Genomic DNA, 7,935 nt, shown 5'->3' with positions numbered 1-7,935 from the left:
GAATCCTGCGTGCTACCCATTCCATGGGTCCCAACTCTCCAGGTTCACCGCAATCTTCCGACAGCGAAAGCACTCATTGGAAACCCAGCGGATGCTACACCGTGGGATCGGGAAAGCTTTCTGAAACTCACCTCAGTTTTCATCTCCTGGTGCTCGTGTTCTCCATTCAGGCCCCCTTACGAACAATCTCCCCACTTGGAGACTCAGCGCCTTTCCATGCCTCTTTCGTACCGTCTGCAATTTGTCCGCAGGATGAACTGGAAGAGGGGCAACCAATGAGAGACTCGCTGGAGGTGTTTGGTCGGGCACATGTTACTCTCATTTCCCATCACCAAGAAGAATTCACCAAAGGCTCAGCCTGCCACCCCGGATCGACAATAGGGCGTGAAGCCATCCAGCCGTGTTGCATCCCACTCACAAAAAAGTGACTTGGGAAATGGAGCTCAGGGGCACTGCACTTCCCAAACCTGCAGAGTTCTAAACGATAACTATCGGCCCAAAATATATTGAGGTCAGGCTACGAAGAGGCGTTGAACGCAAGGCAGAATTGCACGAAACGGACGTCATCGGGTACATCGGAATGGCCCCGATAGCACATGAAAAGCGCCAGAACGTGGACAATGATGCGGTTGGCCAAAAAGGGCGTATGCGTTTTTTCCTGAATATATTCAGGAAAAAACGCATACGCCCTTTTTGGCCAACCAAGCAAGCTGGGAGAGCAAATCAGCACTACAAAGAAATCTCTCGCCCCCCCCCCCGGGAAAAGGGCCACGCGAAAAAAGTCTAAAAACCAGAAAGGCAGGACAGGCCACGGAGACAAGGGAGCCTTGTTAAGCTGATGGGCGGGATGTCAATGGCCAACACCCAATCTTCACAAGTGTATCCTCTTTCCCAAAACATGTAAAACACAGAACCACAGAGCATAGGGCACTTCCACACATGGGCGTTGACCTTGGGGAAATGAAAAAATCAACCAGACACAGGGACCCCAAAGTTGAGGGCTGCTGTCTTGACAAGAACCTCGACTCCGGTACACGTTTCATATCCCAGGAAAGAGCCAAGTGGACAAAGACAAGTGGACAAGTGGACAAAGACAAGTGGACAAGTGGACAAGTGGTGCTAAGTAGGTCCAATGGAGTGTCACTCAGCCATCAAATCCACGTCATGAGGCTGGTAGCAGCATCCTGAGTGGATTTAGGTACCATCATCCTCAGTGAAATAAGTCTCACAAAAAAAGAAACTTATGATATCACTTATCGAGGGAATGTAAAAATCGCTCCCCATGAACTGAATCCCCAAACAGAACAGGTCACGCTTTTAGAAAACACACTTATGCCTGCTTCAGGGGAAAGGTGAGGTGGGGTGACGCATAAAACTCGAGTTTGAAATGAGCACAGATACCCTTCCGAAAACCGAATATGGAATGGACACGACCTACTCCTTGCTCAATCAACTGGACTCACCAGACCCTGTTCATCGCACAAGTATCTATCCGACTAGTAAGCATCTTAAAAGCTAAGTCTTGATATCTCTCTGTAAGTGCATCAAGTGTGTGTAAAGCGGCCTAAAAACAGCACTGAAAATCAGCTCAGACCCATTCTGAGGATACATTTCCAACACAAAGAAGAAACAAGCAGGGCAAAACAGAGAGAAATGCTTCCAAAATGCGTTCAGGGATTGGGATGCAACCAGGATTGACCACATCTACAGCCCCAGCGGCAGAAGACATAAGGCTGGACACTCTCGGGGCTGAGACGATTGGTGAGGTTGGGAAAGCCAATGCAGACCCTTGAAAGGAATCCTGCGTGCTACCCATTCCATGGGTCCCAACTCTCCAGGTTCACCGCAATCTTCCGACAGCGAAAACACTCATTGGAAACCCAGCGGATGCTACACCGTGGGATCGGGAAAGCTTTCTGAAACTCACCTCAGTTTTCATCTCCTGGTGCTCGTGTTCTCCATTCAGGCCCCCTTACGAACAATCTCCCCACTTGGAGACTCAGCGCCTTTCCATGCCTCTTTCGTACCGTCTGCAATTTGTCCGCAGGATGAACTGGAAGAGAGGCAACCAATGAGAGACTCGCTGGAGGTGTTTGGTCGGGCACATGTCACTCTCATTTCCCATCACCAAGAAGAATTCACCAAAGGCTCAGCCTGCCACCCCGGATCGACAATAGGGCAGAAGCCATCCAGCCGTGTTGCGTCCCACTGACAAAAAAGCGACTTGGGAAATGGAGCTCAGGGGCACTGCACTTCCCAAACCTGCAGAGTTCTAAACGATAACTATCGCCCCAAAATATATTGAGGTCAGGCTACGAAGAGGCGTTGAACGCAAGGCAGAATTGCACGAAACGGACGTCATCGGGTACATCGGAATGGCCCCGATAGCACATGAAAAGCGCCAGAACGTGGACAATGATGCGGTTGGCCAAAAAGGGCGTATGCGTTTTTTCCTGAATATATTCAGGAAAAAACGCATACGCCCTTTTTGGCCAACCAAGCAAGCTGGGAGAGCAAATCAGCACTACAAAGAAATCTCTCGCCCACCCCCCCCCCGGCAAAAGGGCCACGCGAAAAATGTCTAAAAACCAGAAAGGCAGGACAGGCCACGGAGACAAGGGAGCCTTGTTAAGCTGATGCGCGGGATGTCAATGGCCAACACCCAATCTTCACAAGTGTATCCTCTTTCCCAAAACATGTAAAACACAGAACCACAGAGCATAGTGCACTTCCACACATGGGCGTTGACCTTGGGGAAATGAAAAAATCAACCAGACACAGGGACCCCAAAGTTGAGGGCTGCTGTCTTGACAAGAACCTCGACTCCGGTACACGTTTCATATCCCAGGAAAGAGCCAAGTGGACAAAGACAAGTGGACAAGTGGACAAAGACAAGTGGACAAGTGGACAAGTGGTGCTAAGTAGGTCCAATGGAGTGTCACTCAGCCATCAAATCCACGTCATGAGGCTGGTAGCAGCATCCTGAGTGGATTTAGGTACCATCATCCTCAGTGAAATAAGTCCCACAAAAAAAGAAACTTATGATATCACTTATCGAGGGAATGTAAAAATCGCTCCCCATGAACTGAATCCCCAAACAGAACAGGTCACGCTTTTAGAAAACACACTTATGCCTGCTTCAGGGGAAAGGTGAGGTGGGGTGACGCATAAAACTCGAGTTTGAAATGAGCACAGATACCCTTCCGAAAACCGAATATGGAATGGACACGACCTACTCCTTGCTCAATCAACTGGACTCACCAGACCCTGTTCATCGCACAAGTATCTATCCGACTAGTAAGCATCTTAAAAGCTAAGTCTTGATATCTCTCTGTAAGTGCATCAAGTGTGTGTAAAGCGGCCTAAAAACAGCACTGAAAATCAGCTCAGACCCATTCTGAGGATACATTTCCAACACAAAGAAGAAACAAGCAGGGCAAAACAGAGAGAAATGCTTCCAAAATGCGTTCAGGGACTGGGATGCAACCAGGATTGACCACATCTACAGCCCCAGCGGCAGAAGACATAAGGCTGGACACTCTCGGGGCTGAGACGATTGGTGAGGTTGGGAAAGCCAATGCAGACCCTTGAAAGGAATCCTGCGTGCTACCCATTCCATGGGTCCCAACTCTCCAGGTTCACCGCAATCTTCCGACAGCGAAAGCACTCATTGGAAACCCAGCGGATGCTACACCGTGGGATCGGGAAAGCTTTCTGAAACTCACCTCAGTTTTCATCTCCTGGTGCTCGTGTTCTCCATTCAGGCCCCCTTACGAACAATCTCCCCACTTGGAGACTCAGCGCCTTTCCATGCCTCTTTCGTACCGTCTGCAATTTGTCCGCAGGATGAACTGGAAGAGGGGCAACCAATGAGAGACTCGCTGGAGGTGTTTGGTCGGGCACATGTCACTCTCGTTTCCCATCACCAAGAAGAATTCACCAAAGGCTCAGCCTGCCACCCCGGATCGACAATAGGGCAGAAGCCATCCAGCCGTGTTGAGTCCCACTCACAAAAAAGCGACTTGGGAAATGGAGCTCAGGGGCACTGCACTTCCCAAACCTGCAGAGTTCTAAACGATAACTATCGGCCCAAAATATATTGAGGTCAGGCTACGAAGAGGCGTTGAACGCAAGGCAGAATTGCACGAAACGGACATCATCGGGTACATCGGAATGGCCCCGATAGCACATGAAAAGCGCCAGAACGTGGACAATGATGCGGTTGGCCAAAAAGGGCGTATGCGTTTTTTCCTGAATATATTCAGGAAAAAACGCATACGCCCTTTTTGGCCAACCAAGCAAGCTGGGAGAGCAAATCAGCACTACAAAGAAATCTCTCGCCCCCCCCCCCCCCCGGGAAAAGGGCCACGCGAAAAAAGTCTAAAAACCAGAAAGGCAGGACAGGCCACGGAGACAAGGGAGCCTTGTTAAGCTGATGGGCGGGATGTCAATGGCCAACACCCAATCTTCACAAGTGTATCCTCTTTCCCAAAACATGTAAAACACAGAACTACAGAGCATAGGGCACTTCCACACATGGGCGTTGACCTTGGGGAAATGAAAAAATCAACCAGACACAGGGACCCCAAAGTTGAGGGCTGCTGTCTTGACAAGAACCTCGACTCCGGTACACGTTTCATATCCCAGGAAAGAGCCAAGTGGACAAAGACAAGTGGACAAGTGGACAAAGACAAGTGGACAAGTGGACAAGTGGTGCTAAGTAGGTCCAATGGAGTGTCACTCAGCCATCAAATCCACGTCATGAGGCTGGTAGCAGCATCCTGAGTGGATTTAGGTACCATCATCCTCAGTGAAATAAGTCTCACAAAAAAAGAAACTTATGATATCACTTATCGAGGGAATGTAAAAATCGCTCCCCATGAACTGAATCCCCAAACAGAACAGGTCACGCTTTTAGAAAACACACTTATGCCTGCTTCAGGGGAAAGGTGAGGTGGGGTGACGCATAAAACTCGAGTTTGAAATGAGCACAGATACCCTTCCGAAAACCGAATATGGAATGGACACGACCTACTCCTTGCTCAATCAACTGGACTCACCAGACCCTGTTCATCGCACAAGTATCTATCCGACTAGTAAGCATCTTAAAAGCTAAGTCTTGATATCTCTCTGTAAGTGCATCAAGTGTGTGTAAAGCGGCCTAAAAACAGCACTGAAAATCAGCTCAGACCCATTCTGAGGATACATTTCCAACACAAAGAAGAAACAAGCAGGGCAAAACAGAGAGAAATGCTTCCAAAATGCGTTCAGGGATTGGGATGCAACCAGGATTGACCACATCTACAGCCCCAGCGGCAGAAGACATAAGGCTGGACACTCTCGGGGCTGAGACGATTGGTGAGGTTGGGAAAGCCAATGCAGACCCTTGAAAGGAATCCTGCGTGCTACCCATTCCATGGGTCCCAACTCTCCAGGTTCACCGCAATCTTCCGACAGCGAAAACACTCATTGGAAACCCAGCGGATGCTACACCGTGGGATCGGGAAAGCTTTCTGAAACTCACCTCAGTTTTCATCTCCTGGTGCTCGTGTTCTCCATTCAGGCCCCCTTACGAACAATCTCCCCACTTGGAGACTCAGCGCCTTTCCATGCCTCTTTCGTACCGTCTGCAATTTGTCCGCAGGATGAACTGGAAGAGAGGCAACCAATGAGAGACTCGCTGGAGGTGTTTGGTCGGGCACATGTCACTCTCATTTCCCATCACCAAGAAGAATTCACCAAAGGCTCAGCCTGCCACCCCGGATCGACAATAGGGCAGAAGCCATCCAGCCGTGTTGCGTCCCACTGACAAAAAAGCGACTTGGGAAATGGAGCTCAGGGGCACTGCACTTCCCAAACCTGCAGAGTTCTAAACGATAACTATCGCCCCAAAATATATTGAGGTCAGGCTACGAAGAGGCGTTGAACGCAAGGCAGAATTGCACGAAACGGACGTCATCGGGTACATCGGAATGGCCCCGATAGCACATGAAAAGCGCCAGAACGTGGACAATGATGCGGTTGGCCAAAAAGGGCGTATGCGTTTTTTCCTGAATATATTCAGGAAAAAACGCATACGCCCTTTTTGGCCAACCAAGCAAGCTGGGAGAGCAAATCAGCACTACAAAGAAATCTCTCGCCCACCCCCCCCCCGGCAAAAGGGCCACGCGAAAAAAGTCTAAAAACCAGAAAGGCAGGACAGGCCACGGAGACAAGGGAGCCTTGTTAAGCTGATGGGCGGGATGTCAATGGCCAACAGCCAATCTTCACAAGTGTATCCTCTTTCCCAAAACATGTAAAACACAGAACCACAGAGCATAGTGCACTTCCACACATGGGCGTTGACCTTGGGGAAATGAAAAAATCAACCAGACACAGGGACCCCAAAGTTGAGGGCTGCTGTCTTGACAAGAACCTCGACTCCGGTACACGTTTCATATCCCAGGAAAGAGCCAAGTGGACAAAGACAAGTGGACAAGTGGACAAAGACAAGTGGACAAGTGGACAAGTGGTGCTAAGTAGGTCCAATGGAGTGTCACTCAGCCATCAAATCCACGTCATGAGGCTGGTAGCAGCATCCTGAGTGGATTTAGGTACCATCATCCTCAGTGAAATAAGTCCCACAAAAAAAGAAACTTATGATATCACTTATCGAGGGAATGTAAAAATCGCTCCCCATGAACTGAATCCCCAAACAGAACAGGTCACGCTTTTAGAAAACACACTTATGCCTGCTTCAGGGGAAAGGTGAGGTGGGGTGACGCATAAAACTCGAGTTTGAAATGAGCACAGATACCCTTCCGAAAACCGAATATGGAATGGACACGACCTACTCCTTGCTCAATCAACTGGACTCACCAGACCCTGTTCATCGCACAAGTATCTATCCGACTAGTAAGCATCTTAAAAGCTAAGTCTTGATATCTCTCTGTAAGTGCATCAAGTGTGTGTAAAGCGGCCTAAAAACAGCACTGAAAATCAGCTCAGACCCATTCTGAGGATACATTTCCAACACAAAGAAGAAACAAGCAGGGCAAAACAGAGAGAAATGCTTCCAAAATGCGTTCAGGGACTGGGATGCAACCAGGATTGACCACATCTACAGCCCCAGCGGCAGAAGACATAAGGCTGGACACTCTCGGGGCTGAGACGATTGGTGAGGTTGGGAAAGCCAATGCAGACCCTTGAAAGGAATCCTGCGTGCTACCCATTCCATGGGTCCCAACTCTCCAGGTTCACCGCAATCTTCCGACAGCGAAAGCACTCATTGGAAACCCAGCGGATGCTACACCGTGGGATCGGGAAAGCTTTCTGAAACTCACCTCAGTTTTCATCTCCTGGTGCTCGTGTTCTCCATTCAGGCCCCCTTACGAACAATCTCCCCACTTGGAGACTCAGCGCCTTTCCATGCCTCTTTCGTACCGTCTGCAATTTGTCCGCAGGATGAACTGGAAGAGGGGCAACCAATGAGAGACTCGCTGGAGGTGTTTGGTCGGGCACATGTCACTCTCGTTTCCCATCACCAAGAAGAATTCACCAAAGGCTCAGCCTGCCACCCCGGATCGACAATAGGGCAGAAGCCATCCAGCCGTGTTGAGTCCCACTCACAAAAAAGCGACTTGGGAAATGGAGCTCAGGGGCACTGCACTTCCCAAACCTGCAGAGTTCTAAACGATAACTATCGGCCCAAAATATATTGAGGTCAGGCTACGAAGAGGCGTTGAACGCAAGGCAGAATTGCACGAAACGGACATCATCGGGTACATCGGAATGGCCCCGATAGCACATGAAAAGCGCCAGAACGTGGACAATGATGCGGTTGGCCAAAAAGGGCGTATGCGTTTTTTCCTGAATATATTCAGGAAAAAACGCATACGCCCTTTTTGGCCAACCAAGCAAGCTGGGAGAGCAAATCAGCACTACAAAGAAATCTCT

The sequence above is a fragment of the Kogia breviceps genome, chromosome 13 (assembly GCF_026419965.1).
Source record: "Kogia breviceps isolate mKogBre1 chromosome 13, mKogBre1 haplotype 1, whole genome shotgun sequence".
Lineage (NCBI taxonomy): Eukaryota > Metazoa > Chordata > Mammalia > Artiodactyla > Physeteridae > Kogia > Kogia breviceps.
The sequence above is the reverse complement of the archived record's forward strand: the minus strand, read 5'-3'. Positions refer to the sequence as shown.